This window comes from Falco rusticolus, chromosome 8, assembly GCF_015220075.1.
Source record: "Falco rusticolus isolate bFalRus1 chromosome 8, bFalRus1.pri, whole genome shotgun sequence".
NCBI classification, from domain to species: Eukaryota; Metazoa; Chordata; class Aves; order Falconiformes; family Falconidae; genus Falco; species Falco rusticolus.
Window position 1 is genome coordinate 58211202 of NC_051194.1, and position 14218 is coordinate 58225419.

A 14218-nucleotide genomic window follows, 5' to 3' on the forward strand; every position below is an offset into this window, starting at 1 on the left:
CGGTATGGTCCTGCCAAAGGACTTGGTGGCTTTCTGTACCGCTGACCGAGTCATTAGTGGCTGTATAATTATAGGGGAGCACTTGAACTTCAGGGGAGGCCTAACCGGATCTAAACGTGTGGGACTGGGCAGGTTTCTTCCTCTTTTTGAATTGTTGTTAATGGTGTTTGGTTAAATGAGTGGGAGAGCTGCAACAAGTGGTTTGGTAGCTAGAGCAGGACGTACCATGATGTCTGCTTGTGTCCTTCTCTGCTATGGACTGACCACCTCTGGTAGGACTCTCAGGTGACCCCAGGGAGTGTACATGGTGCTTTGGTAAATTGTCCGTCTGCTGGTATATGGTGGAAAAAAGAGCAGACGATGGAAGATACCTGTGAATTTCCTGGAAGTGTGTGTCACCTGCATATGTTGGCTTGGTCACTTCGGGCTGGGGTGAAGCGCAGAGCTGTTGAGCCAAGCCAGGTGGGAGCAGGGTGGCTGTGGGGACTGGACTGCTCTACTGAAGGCAGTTTCCACTGCTCACATTTTTTTTTGTTTTAGCACAGTGATTTGATGGGTGCCAGGGGCTGTTTCTTTCTCCTCACACCCTGGCTCCAGGCGGTTTTAACACAGACGGCCACTACATCACCCAGTAAGCAAACAGAAGGGAGGAGGAAAGGTGTCAAACCAGTCCTGCACGATGCAGTGGCTCAGCTGTTCCAGTGGCAGGCAGCGAAGGTGGAGGCTTCTCCCCAGAGCCAAGTCTCTGTTATGGGGGCAGCAAGGAGGCTCTTGGCTTGGTTGTGTCTCCCATCAGATCCCTGTGAGCTCTGCAGGTGAAAGCAGTGTCAGGTTCTGGGATGTCCCAGAGGGAATGCAGTGACCATCCAAGCAACACCTAAGGGAGTCCCTCCTTGCAAGGGAAGAGGTCAGTACTGTGAAAGTGCAGTATTTCACTGAGCCACCACAGGACACTGAGCCCCAGCTCCTGCCTGCACCAGGTTGGGGGGCTGAGTACCTATCTGAGCTCCCTGTCCCACCAGAACATGCATTTCATAGAGCCAAGTCCTCTAGTAAGATGCTTTCCCTTGCCCTTTCTGTCCTTCTGAGGGACAGCTTTGCTGTCATCTCTGTCTTGCAAAGACAACAGACTGAATTTTGTTTTTCAGGAGGGGAGACAGAGTTGCAGTCATGCCAAACAGAGCCCTTTCTCCCCTAAAACAGCTGGCAAAGTGAAGGCATCCACCCTGAGAGTGCTCCCTCCTGCCTCTGGCCCCGCTCTGCCATCCATCATTAAGAACCTGCGATGCAGCTCCTACGTGGCTCCTTCGGCTGGGAACAGATGATGCCAAGGCAAAGGTTAGGCAGGCAATTTCACTTGGTGTTGTAATAAGGGCGCACCGGTGCCTGTGCTTTGCAGGCATGTTATTAATATTCACAGCCTTCAAAAGAGTTGCTGCTCTGCCCCAGCCGCTCTTTGCTGGTAGGAGCTGTTTGAAATCCACATCGCTTTTCTTTACAGCCTCTAGCCCCGCACCTGCTGTGAGTAGGATCCTCCCCTACTTAAGACACAGAGCCAGAAAAAACTCCTTGAAAACTCAACCACTGGAAGTCAGTAGCGATGGTTTCATTTTCTGACCTGCTGGGGAGAGGTTAGCAGGGCTTGTTCCTGAAAACCCCTGCCCAGACCACTTCAGGTGCCCTCAGATGACTCTGTTCCCCTTTCACTGGGAGGTTTCCAGCCCTCATCCTGCAGGTAGGAGGTGGAAACCGAGACAGAGGTGGGGTCAGAAACCAGATGGCTCCTCCAGGTCACCATCCAAGCAGCAGCTCGGATGAGTCCCTTCCAAGCAGACGACATGCTGGACTTCTCTGGTGGTGGCCAGGCATCCAAACACATGCTTGGTTGGCTGACTTGTGAGTAATGCTGTAATTACTGTGCAATCAGGAGAATAGATCTCGCAGATAATCTTCTTCCATGGCAGAAATATTCCACTTATTTTTATCCTCGTTTCCTGTCTGTTAGCCAGCTAATTATCCCTCAGAGGACTTTCTCTGAGTCTCTTTTGGGAAGGAAACTTGGCAAATGCTGCCCGAATGTCCTTGTCCATTTAAATAAGAACAGTGGATTCAATTTTAGTACCTTCTGCAGAAAGGCTGTCTTTCTTTTTTTGTGAGTCTGTGAGGTTGTTTTTTTCCCTGACGGTGACAAGCTGCCAGTGACAGAGCTTTCCTCTCTGGATCTTCATTGCTGCGATGCACGTGCAAGCAGCCGTTTCTGCAGAGGGAGCGTGGAGGCACCTGTACTCCAGCATGTCCATGCATTAAATGGATGGACACCTGGGCTCACTCCAAAGCTGCTTGTCCCATGCCTGGGGCCACCATGCCACATTACATCCCGCTGTTCTCCTGATCATCAGCCTCTTTAATGGATGTCCTTGAGGAAGCATTTAAAAATGCAAACCATTTTTGTTGCCATAGCAACTGCTCTTCTGGAAATGGGGGGAAAACTGCGCATCCCCAGGAGGTCAGAGCCGCTTTGTGAGATGCCGTGGGTTTGTGGTGGGTGCCAGCCGCAGGAGCGCAGGTCGCAGCCACCTGCTCCACGGTCCTCGCTGCTGCTGTAGGGCTGCGTGGGAGTCCCGCTGCCAGGTCTCAGTGCCTCCCAAAGGGAACAGCTCCGGCTTAGTTTGCAGGGGCCTCTGGTACCCAACACCCTTCAGGCTCCTGCAAGCCCAAGCTGTGGTTTCATGGATCTTACTGCCACCTGTCCAAAATGCACTGAGGGGTGAAGAAAAACCTCCTGGTCTGGGCATTACTTTAGTGCTTGAATGATCTCTGTTCATCTTTGAACCCCTTGTACAAAGCAGAGGAAGTTGCTTTGTCTCTGAGGCACCTCAAATATTGGCTCTGGGGTTTCTGTCCTCCATCCTGACTCCTGTGTATTGCTTCCTGAGAAGACATGGTCTTTTCCTAGTGCAGGTTGGTGGAACTTCCTATAAATCTAAGAAGGACATCAGCTCTTGACTTCTAATTGATTTGGCTTCCCACTCTCGTGTGGCTTCACCAGACATTTAACGCACCTAAGTTTGCCTAGAGCAACTCCTTCCCTGTCTCCAGAAATTATTTCCAGTGTTGTCTGATACCGAGGCACAGATAGGCAGAGCTTGGAAGCCAACCAAGTTATTGCACCTTCACAGGTCACCGAGTGTAACTGAATCACAGCAGTAGGATGTGCATGTGCTGTTAGTCTGTGGGATGTGTGAGGCAGAAAGTCCTCTTGGTCCCCCATCTGCATTGCCTTGTATGGAGCACCGCAGTCACAGCCATCCCAGAAAGCACATGCAAAGTGGTGCATGCATTTTTACAGGCTCATCACCTCTCTTTTGCCTCCAATAATACTGAGTTAGCATCTCTCCATCTAGCAGGAGTTCCTGCTGAGGACTGTGAGTAATCAGTGAAGAGCGGTAAGTGATGCCTGAGGAAGGACCCAGCAGTGACCCTTCTGAGATATATAGATGCTATAGGCGTGACGGTGGTGTGACAGCATCCATCTCCCGTGACGCATTCCCGGGAAATTATCTTTTAGCAAGAACACTGAAGGTCTTGCATTTGCACGCTCTTGTGTGACACCTCCAGTCCTGCAATGTCCGATCATGCTTCTGTCCCTTTTCAATGGATGCCTGCAGTGGCCCCGTGTGCTCACATTGCTGGTGGGGAGGACCTGCACCCAGCAAGTCTAGCAGCAGCATGTTGTCAGTGGGAGGATGGTGTGAATTCTCAAGCTGAACAGCTTACTTAGCTGTGTTCTGCATTATGCCTGTGGGCTTCACTCGATGTACCTGTGGTTAAACACCCCTCTATGAGATGTCACTATTTTAGTCTTGGAGGGCTTGGGGTGAGGAGTTCTGGTTCTGTGGAAACCAATGATGTTGTTGACAGCCAAGCGGTCAAGATCCTGCTTCTTTGCTCCCTGAAACACATGACTCTTCTGTCCTTGCAAGACAGGGCTAGTTTTCCTGGAAACAGTAATCCATGTTATTGCTCATCACTGGTATCCCTGAGCCAGAATTGGTTTGAATTTTAGTTGCATTTTGGACCTGTTCTAATTTGGACTAGGTGACATTGGCTCTGCCAGAGATGCTCTTCACACAAGAATGCGTCACTGGGCATTTGTGCCAAAGGAATGGAGCCCATTAATTTCCTTTCCATTTATAGACCCAGCTGCAGGCTCATCTTTTAAAAGCAAAGAGCTCATTAATGTAGAGGTTTCTTTCCCAAATGCAGAAGCATCACTGACTCCTACACATCCAGGTACACAGAGGTGCTTCCACCCACCTCCAGAGTCTAAGCCATGGACAGATGTTTGAGACCCAACCCCTTGTATCTAGCTCCTCTGACCTACTGGCAGGCCTCCTTAGATGGAAAGACTGATTTTACTCAAGGTAAGCCATGACAGTGTTTCGAGTGAGGGCTTATGTGAACAGCTCAGTGGAACAGCTGAGTGATATTACAAGCTTAAATAGATTAAGCCAAAATAATTTACCACCTTTTATTGATAAGTGATTTTTTTTTTCTTTCTAATGAGGTAAGCAAGCCTGAGCATTGCTACAGAAATTTCAAGTGGGAAACAGGATGAAAGAGAGTCAACAGGATGTGTTAAGAAGTGAACGGCACTGCTCAGGGATTTGTTTTGGAACCTGTCTTCATTAACAGCTTTTTTAATGAGCTGGGCACACATGGAGGGGTGTATGGATTGCTTCTGCAGATGAGAGCGTTGAGAGCATTGCCAAAGTGGAAGAGGACCTGAATGTCACACAGGAAGGATGGAGCGACCTTGGGGACTGTTGGAAGAAACAGGGTGAGGTATCATAACTCAGGTAGCATGTTCGAATCTATTAATAAAACTTGTCCCATTCACTAGACTCCCGTCCATGTGAATTACCAGAGGAAGAGGAAATGGGGTAGTAACTAATTGCAGGATGACTATAGGCACAGGCAGATGCTGCTAGTGTGCTCCTAAGATGTGTTTAGCAGAGAGGAAGTATTGCTGCCTCTGTACGAGGCTTTGAATAGACCTTGTCCAAGCCCATCGCTTACAGCTCAGGAAGAGCACGCTGCCAGGAGAAGTGTGAAGGAGCAGGCAGTGGAGAGCCTTTCCTACAAGGGGCTGCTAAACTGTGGACTTGTGAAAATAGAAAACACAGTGTGGGTACATTAGGACACTGTGCCACAAGACAGGTGAACATGGGCTGGGTGTGAAGCAGGCGTGGGCTGGGAATTCAGCGATCTCTTTCCCAGCCTCCTAGTGAGGACACCAATGATGCCGTGGAAGTGCTGTTACCTGTTTACAGCTATTCCCACCCAGAAAAACTACTGCCTCAGTGCAAAGGTGTGCCTAAGGCAGGCTGAAGACTGGCAAGAAAGAGGAGATTGCATCCTGATGGTTTCACTTTACCAGTGTGACATCTGTGCCTGCATGCGTGCACTTGTCTGCATGCACATATATCCCCTCTATCCATCTTAGCTGGCTCCATTTCCAGCCTCTCCAAACCTGTAAACTCTCTGTTAGCTGCCTTCCCAGCTTGCCACACAGGAGCATCATTAAGGCTGTTTAGGCAAGGAAATGATCCTACGTGGCTTTTGTGGAGTAGTGTAAACGCTAGAATAATTAATTTGTGCAACTCTTAATGTGGATGCTCCCAGTGCCAGAAGTAAGTGCCTTCGTAGTCTAATGCCCCAGAATCACTGCGCTGGCTGAATTGCTCTCCGTAGGAGGTTTAGGCTTGGGGCTGCTCAGCAGCAGTACTCTGCTTTTGGGAGCAAGTGGATAGGAACGGGGTAAGAAGCGCACTCTCAGCAGGCTACCAGCTTGGGAACGGTGTAGTTGCAGCTTTGCAAGTCCTCCTGCCCCGTGGGGTTTCCTCAACCCAGCCCAGAACATGCCCTGGCATAGGGCTGGCTCTCAGTGCCAAGCTCTGAGTGCAGATGACTTTCTGTAGCAAAGCAATGAGCTCTTTGGACCTAGCACAATATACGGAGCATGTCTTGGCTTTTCAGGGAGGCTGCTCTGCCCTGGAACAAGGCATCCTAACTGGCATTACTCCCTGGCACCTCTTCAGAGCTCTTTGTGTTTAGCCCCCATGCCTCACCTGCAGCAACCAAGGTCAATGCTAGCAAGGAAAGGCATCCTTGATGTGCTTGTGAAACCCCTATGGGCAGGCACTAGCTAATGAATCTATAAAGAAAGGTTTTTCTCAGTAAAGCTAAACCAACCTTTGCTGAGGGCCCACAAAGTGGAATTGTAGTCCTTGTGGCTTCTGAGTGGTTGGAGGGAGGATCTGTTTTTTGCAACATGCAGGCGCCGTATATTGTATTCAGTTCAAAGGTGGTAATGTAAATCTCTCTTTTCCAACAGGGTTGATAACATAATCAAATATTCATTTACAACACATGTTGGCAAATGTAGGCTTGACATAAAGTATTTCACTCCTGATGTGTAGCGTTTAATGCGATTATTCTTCAGGGTAATCAAACCTCCTTTGCCCAAACCAAATTGAGGTTTCAGGAACACACCAAAGCAGGCAGTTGGTTTGGGTGGCCGATGGACAGTGGGAGCATCACAGCCTCAAGCGGACAAATGAAGTGTCCTGGAGCAGTGACCCGGGCTGGCTGCAGGGTGACAGTGCCCGAGCAGCGCAGGGGGAGCAGCAGCTCTCCCAGCCCCCAGCTCTGACATCCCCAGACAGCAGGATGTGGCTGGGTCTATGTGGCCAACAAACACGTCCAAGTAGGGCAGACAATTTACTGGTGAACTCCTGGTGGCTTCCAGGCTCTAGGAGAGGTGAAAGCAGTGGGAGGTTATTTTGCAAAAAGCCCGTGGGATTCCTGGCTGCCAGCTGGTGCTGCCAGCAGGCACTGCTGGGAGCTTTTCACTCCTATGGCTCTGAGAGGGTTAGGGAGAGGAGAAACTGCGTGTTGGAACCTGGTTCTTGCCCTGTGGCAGATTTTAGGAAGAGGTTTACTAGCAACTTCTGGAAGCAAGCAGGTGATCATTGTCCCTCGGGATACATAGCTAAATGGTGCACTGCTCCAAGGCACGTGCTGATTGCTCTGCTCCTCTGTTAAAGCAAGGTATGGAAAACAGTGGGGTAATCTGCCCAGGATGGATAGAGTGCTCATACAGTCATGAGTTTTGTGAGATTTCATGTTTATTCCTTCAGGTCCTGGCTTCCAGAGACATAGGAGTAGCAATAAAACTCCTGGCAATGGAAGTGTCTGGATTCTGTGCTTGGGATGACACAGCTGTACAGATGTGGTCAGACTGCACCCCAAGGCACAGGCATTAGGTGAAAGCTGAGTTCCCTGAGGTTTTCCTTGAGCGTGCTTGCTTCTAAGCCCATCTCCCAGCTATGGGTACCTTTGTCTTTGTGATGGGATTGTGGGGAGATAGCATCACTGCTGCTTTTCTGTACTGCTGCGTCCTCGAGGTCAGGCTCCCACACCCTGCAAACTTTCATCAATGGCTTTGGGATGAGCATATGGGCCCTTGCTCTCTTCCAGCTGCATGTCCTGGAATGAGTGGTGCGTTCCTTCAGTGGCTCCACTCTGGCTGACTTGTTTATTCAGAAACAAAATGTTTTTTATTGTAAAGTGACATCCCCTTGCAGAGAAGCTGACTGCCATCCTCATGCATCCCTGGGTGAGCTGGACAGGTGTTCTGTGCCTTCCTTGTGCACAGGAATTTCACTGGTCTCCTGCAGTTTCCATGCCAAAGATGGTTTCCATCCATTTTCCTGCCCACCACTTGCCTCATCCGTTCACCTGAGGACTTGTCTCCCTGGCACTATGAACAACAGCAAGCATGTCCCACACGCTGCGGTGCCCTGAGCCTTCCATAAGCTGCTGCTCTCTCTCAGCAAGACACCAATGGGTCCAGCATGTGGCAGAGCTGTGGGCAGCACCAGTGTCTGGATGAGACCACAAGGTCACAGAGGAACAAAGCTGCTGTTTCCAGGCAGGCACCTCTTCTGGCACCATGACCCAGGCTGGCTCTGCCCTTCTCCTTCGCCACGCTGACCCTGCTTCTGTCTCATTTCCCCGCCGAAGGGGAAGTGCCACAGCGGTGATGGATGCAAAGAAGCAGGCTTGTGACTGTGACACATTTCGTGTTAATCAGCAGCGATCCTCTCGGGTTTCGAGCTGGCTAAAGCGATGAGCCCATGCCTCTAAATATTTCCTGGGAAAGCAGGAAAGGAAGGCAGAGCCAACCGAACGGGCAGGCTGAAGCTGACCGTGCTCCCAGGGAGCTGGGGAGTAGGTTTTCAGGGAGGTTTTAGACATGGACAGGGGAGCTGGGAGCTAGACAGCATCTGTGGGAGAGCAGGGATTAGGAGGGGGAGGCAGGATCCCATGCCGAGTGCCGGCTGCTGGCTGCACGTACTCTGCACGGTGGTGACTAATGCATTGCAAAGGACCTGGTGAGAGTCCTGCCCGCAGCCACATGTGCTCCACCGTGGCCTCCCCAGCTTGTGGCCACAACAAAGCACAGAGGGGTAAGCAATGTCCTCAATGTCCTGGGAACCTTGTAATTACATTTGCAATTTCTTGGCCTCTCCAGCGAGTGCACTGGGCCATATCCCTACCTGAGGTTCCTCAGCAGCTGCAGGATCAATGCTATAGGTGTTTTTGAGACCTACAGCTCATTTCTGGCTTCCTGCTGTGCAAAAATCCTCTGGCAGGCAGTGCTCCCTGGTGACACTGTCCTGAGTCAAACAGTTGTGGCAGGTGCTGGAGCAGGTGAGCAAAGCTGCAAGTGGAATATGGACAGAGCAGAAGAGTCACGGCGGAGCTGTGCTCTGGTGCACCCGAGGAGCTGTGCAACGCTTTGGGAGGGCCCATTGCTTGCACCCTGTGTGTCATTCACACCAGGTGAAGATGGCTCATCTGTGCCTTTCCAGATAATAACAGATCCATGCTGAGCCACAGGGTGGAATATTTGGTGAGCTTAGTGGGGGTAGATGGGACGTGAGTCATCTCTGTATGCACTCTGGTCTCCACGCCGCTTCTACCCTGGGGCTTTCAGCACTGACCAATGGACTCTAATGAATCTTCCCTCATCATCATATTCTTCAGTGGGATCTCAAGGCTGTTTGAAGCCACTGCAACCCTAGTTGAGCTTATGAGGCAATGGACAAAAGGAGTCAGTAGCAGATTACGAGTTGACTTAGACTGTCCTGTGCCTCAGCTGTGCTCATGCCTCTTGCCCAAGAGCACGCCTGTAGGAAACTAAGCCTCCAAAGAGGAGCATACAGGGCTTGTGCCTTGTGGGGTGGGAGAGAAGTGTCTATGACTATCACTGTCATGCAGTGACGTGAGGTTGCAGGACTGTAATGGAGAGGACTCCACTCGGCTCTGTGAACACGGCTGCCTCCAGCCTCAGATGAACGCTGAAATCACAGTATGTGAGACACGAGACCACGGCCAACACCATGGTCACTTCTTGCCTGTTGGAAGACGGCCATCCTGCAACCCTTGCTGAGCTGCAAAGCAGGAAAAGCCTGTGCCAGGCACCTACAGTGCCCTGTTGCACTAACCCCTGGGATCGCTGTCTCCAGGTTTTGGCTTCTAGTACAGCTCAGATTTTCTCCTGAGCAGACCTCATGTCTCTGCTTTGAGTTTATCCAGCTGTTATCAACATATGTGCTTCCTCGGTGATTCATGCCCTGTTCCCTAACCACATCCCCTCCTCCTTTGTTGCCCCCACCCACCACAACTGAGTCACTTGGCCTCCTGTCACAAGTGAGGAGCCTCTTCAGTCATGCGTGTAGACACTTCTAGGCTGACCTAAGTTCCTCCTGACTTCCTTTTTTGAAGCAGGCTACCAAGTAGGAGCTTGCTGGCTATTAACGGGCTGGTCCTGACCTGCCTACACTGGGTGCACGCTGCCTACACCAGATATACCCAGACCCTTTCTCTCCCTGTGCATGCAAAGGGAATGCTTCAATGCAGTGTTGTCCTCTCTGCCGCTCCCAATTCCCCAGAGGGACCAGTCCAGCCCAGGGGTAAATGGAGGTTACCCAACAGCCTTGGGCAACACTCCCCAGGCTTGGCTGGCTTGTAGACATAAGATGTGACTCGTGGAGGTGGGAATTGAGAAAACATGGTGCTTAAAAGCCTTTCCCATCTTCTGACCCTCCAGCAGCCTGCAGGAAGTTTATGATTTTACCCCAGGCCCTGGTAGCTGAGGAGCAGCTCGGCCTCATCACCACGGAGCCCAATCCTCTACAAGCTCCACTTCCCAAGCATCGTGTTTATGCTCGGCATGAAATACAGCCACTGCTGTCTTGCTTTGAAGTTCTGCCACACAGCCAGAGGGGTTCGGGTCTGTGGTGGATACATCATCCCAAGCCGGTGTTCAAGCTGGATGTGTGCTGGTAGCTATTTTCCTTAATGCTTCCTCTCTACGGTCAGTGGCTCCATCAATCATGCTAAGCTCTTGCTAGAGGTTTTCTTTGTCAATGGACAAACATATAGGGTTTTATTTACCATCTTCTCTTTATGCCAAAGCTTGTTCATTTCTAACTTAAAGTAACTTGCCCAGGACTGTCACTTTTATGCAGTGCAGATTCAGTGGGGGAGGAGCTGAATTCTCCAAATTCTCCCTGCAGATCTGATACATTAACTGGCCTCTTTCCCAGTGTCAGCATCATCAATTTAAGAGCATTTTCAGCTGCTCAAGGAAGGCATTTTGGCATGAGGGGAACATTGAAAATCAAGGTGCCTGTTTCCTTGCACCCGCTCATGAGAGAGCTGCTGCTGGGCACCTTCATTTAGGGCTCTCTCTGTCTCTCTCTACCCCATCAGATGGGGTAATGTTTTGATGTAATGTTTCATCTTCCCAGTATCTTTCTGAAGCAGTGTGTTGTAACTTCCCAGGGTGGGATGGCCGCACTCAAGATAAAAACGTAAACTTGTCTGTATGGCAATGTTGTGCTGGTATGAAACAGGGTGAATTTTTACATGGGTGTCACTGTGGTGACTGCCCTTAGCTTGGCATGAGATGGACTGGCAAAACCCAGCCCCCAGGACCCTTTCTTGGGAGAAGGAGCGTGGTGTGGGTGCAATTCTGGGGAAAGGCTGGATCAAACCCTGGGCTGTCTGCTTTAGTCATCCTGAGTGAGCAGATGCAGCCACTGCTTATCCTGAGGTCAGACGCAGTGGAGGAGGAAGATGGATATCTGGCTGGCCGTGCTACTGAAGACTAAATTGTAACAACATCCCTACCTCCACTCCCCACCACCAAAATCTTTCAGACAAACTTGGAAACCTCTAGATATTTCCTGTAAAAAACAGGATCGTTGTTTTTCCGCCTCACACCTGATGAGGTGGGCTGGCTGCCTGCCCTTGTCCTCTTCCCTGGGGGGTACAAAGCTTCCTGCAGGAAAGCTGCCAGAGGTCAGAGAGCCAGACCCCAGTTGCCCATGCAGTGTCCTCAGTGGCCCATCCTGTCCCTGTGTGCTGGGAGCGCTGCTTAGGAGCACTGGACCTGGATAAACACTTTGCCCTGTCCCTGATTTATGCCAGGAGGAAATCCTCCTGATGTAAACACCTTTCCACTGGGAAAGCCAGGCTAATTATCATGTCGCTGCCTGATTTACTTGGTTCTGACACGCTCCCTGCACTGCCTCCATTTTTCTCCTGTAGCATTCACATTTTGCTAGACCTTCTGTAGCTACAACTTTTCCTTTCTCCTTCCTTGCCCTCCTTTGATTTCTCATTTTACCTTTTCAATTCCACTGCTGCATCTCACAGGCTTGTGAGTTCCTTTCCTGGCAGGCATCCCTGCCAGCCTGCGGGTCTGGCTTCTCCCTTGGACTGGAAGGACTTTGCAGATGTGTGCACGAGTTGGTGTAAATACCTCCTTATTGCTGCCAGAAACCACTAGACTGTCCCTCCTGCAGAAAGGGAAAGAATAAAACCAGCGGTTTTGTTTCTGGCTGGAGAACGATAGTGCTGTATCCCTCCCAAAAGCAGTTATTTAGCTCCAGAAACTATATAAGATGACTTAGGAATGGGATTGTTCCAAAATATTTGGAGACTTGATGAAAACGCAGTTGTGGTAAACCAAACATTGCTCAGAAATGCCTTTTGTTTTACTGGTGGGGTTTCTTTCCCCTCTTTCTCCTCAGATCCCCTTACAATTAAGTGCTGCAGTCTCAAAAGGCACGGTTTGATCACAGCAGTTGCCTTCCCTGGGCACGGGTGCTGACGTGACCATGAGCTCAGGTCCCCCTCACGCCTGCTGCAGGCTGCTGGAGTGACTGCTGGCCATCGGGAGTGAACCTCACTGCCCACCCCAGTAGTGCTGCATCCCCACTACTCTCAGGGAACAATACTCAGAAATGAACATCCAGATCCACTAAGTGCTAAAGTCACTTCACCCTTCTATGCTGTTTAGAGACCCAGATCCCCTTGATTTCAAAGCAACTGAGTCACTCATGATTCATGCAAAGACTGAAACAGAGCAGGGTAATAAATCTCCATTTCTCATGTCCCCGGCTGGTGCCATAACCTCTTCTGAACTCTCTCCTCACCTCGCAGCGTGTTACATCTCTGGAGAGCAGAATGTATATGGGGGAACGTGCCAGGCCAAGGTGTCTGTAGAAGAGTGACAAGTCCTGCACAGTTAGATGGGCAGCCCAGTGCGGCTCCGCCTGGCTGGCACGCTGAGTGTGCGTGAAGAGACCTGAATGCAGGGCATGGGGACAGGCAGTAGCTGGGAATCCTGTGCCACTCACTCCTGCTGCTTGCTTCATGGCAGGAAGAAGGATGCAAAGAGGAATTACAGCATAGCGCCGCACGGCTCAGCGAGAAGGTGGACAAACTCAAGCCTAGCTAGGGCATGCACAGAGCTTTCTTTGCAGTTCAAGGGAAGGAGCAACAAAGTCTGTCTGTGTCACGTCGGAGCTGGGAGTAGCGGAGGCTACAGCTGAAGGCAGCCAGTCATGCGGCAACACCTGCGACATGCAGCAGTGGTGGAGGGGTTCTCAGGCAGGTTTGGGTGGAGTGGGTTTTCTAGGAAAGCCAGAAATGCAGCAGCATATGTGATGCTGGAGGAAGCAGAAAGAAGACATTCATGGGAACAAAACTTGCTTGCAGGGCGAATGTGGGGATTTTGGCACAGGGAGCTTCCTGCTGGTCTGCTTCTGCTAGGTGTAACTGCACATGCAAGTTCCCTGTAAAAAAGGAAACTGGTGGGACGAACCCTGCCTGGTGCTTTGCAGACCAGCTCAGTGAGGTCTGGGTTTGCCTGGAGCAACCAGCCATCACTAGAGGCTGTTCTTGCCCAGGAGTCCCTTGGGTACCGGCAGTGGGAGCATAAATATAATGAGGTGGTTTCCTACAGATGTACTGTGCAGGCAGCGTGCTTAGCTGCCGAGATCAGGGCACCGAATTCATTGTGGTTGAGAGCTTCAGCTAAATCAGGGCAACTTTCTTCTCCCTGGGTTATGAAGCACCACGCTTCAGCCTTTCCCTAAATATTTTGAAAGGGGAGGGCAGTCCTTTGGGGAAGGCAGTAGCAAGGGCACTATATAACGGTCCTTCAGGAGGACCCAGCAATTTAGGGAGATGGCATGACAGTAACTCTTTTCCAGGATTTGTCCTGGAGTAGCAGAGGCTGGCTGTGCTTGGTGCTGATTTTCTCCTGCCAGGGTTGGTGGGGACCGGCTGGGGCAGGGCTGGGCTATGGGAGGCAGGATGGTTCACGTACAGCCAAAGAGCATCACCACACCTGAGCCAAAGAGCATGGTGCCTTGCAGCCAGGAGAGCAGTGCTGGCCCCAGATTTATGAACCTTTATTCTTGTTTCTGTTTGCAAACCAGGAGCAGTTCTTAAAGCCAAGTTTTTCCAACTGCCTCTGGCCTTCAGCTTGTGTTCTTGCATGTTGTCTGCCTCCTCTGAAGACGTGGAACGCCAGAGCCGCTCTGATCCTTCCCCAGCTGCAGGTCTGTGACTGAAAAGGTGGGCTCTAGCAGGGAAATCCCTGTTTAACCACAGACAGGCAGTGTTGTGTGTGGGATTCCCCAAGGAGCCACAAAGCAATGCTCCCTCCAGGCTGGGCCCCAGCTGCTCTCATCATGCGACAGGCTCAGAAAAAGGTTGGGGGACCAGCAACAACATAGGAGGTCTTTGGTCTTGGTGCAGCTTTCCAGCAGCCTTCAGCTTACAAGATGGG

At 50.9% G+C, this 14218-nt stretch overlaps 1 long non-coding RNA gene across 1 annotated transcript; it reads left to right on the plus strand.

Moving 5' to 3' along the window:
* Positions 1-114: 114 nt before the first annotated feature.
* Positions 115-6472, plus strand: LOC119152777. Its single transcript, XR_005105908.1, has 2 exons — positions 115-717; positions 1149-6472. It is a non-coding gene; the product is annotated as an uncharacterized LOC119152777 (long non-coding RNA).
* The last annotated feature ends 7746 nt before the right edge of the window (positions 6473-14218 follow it).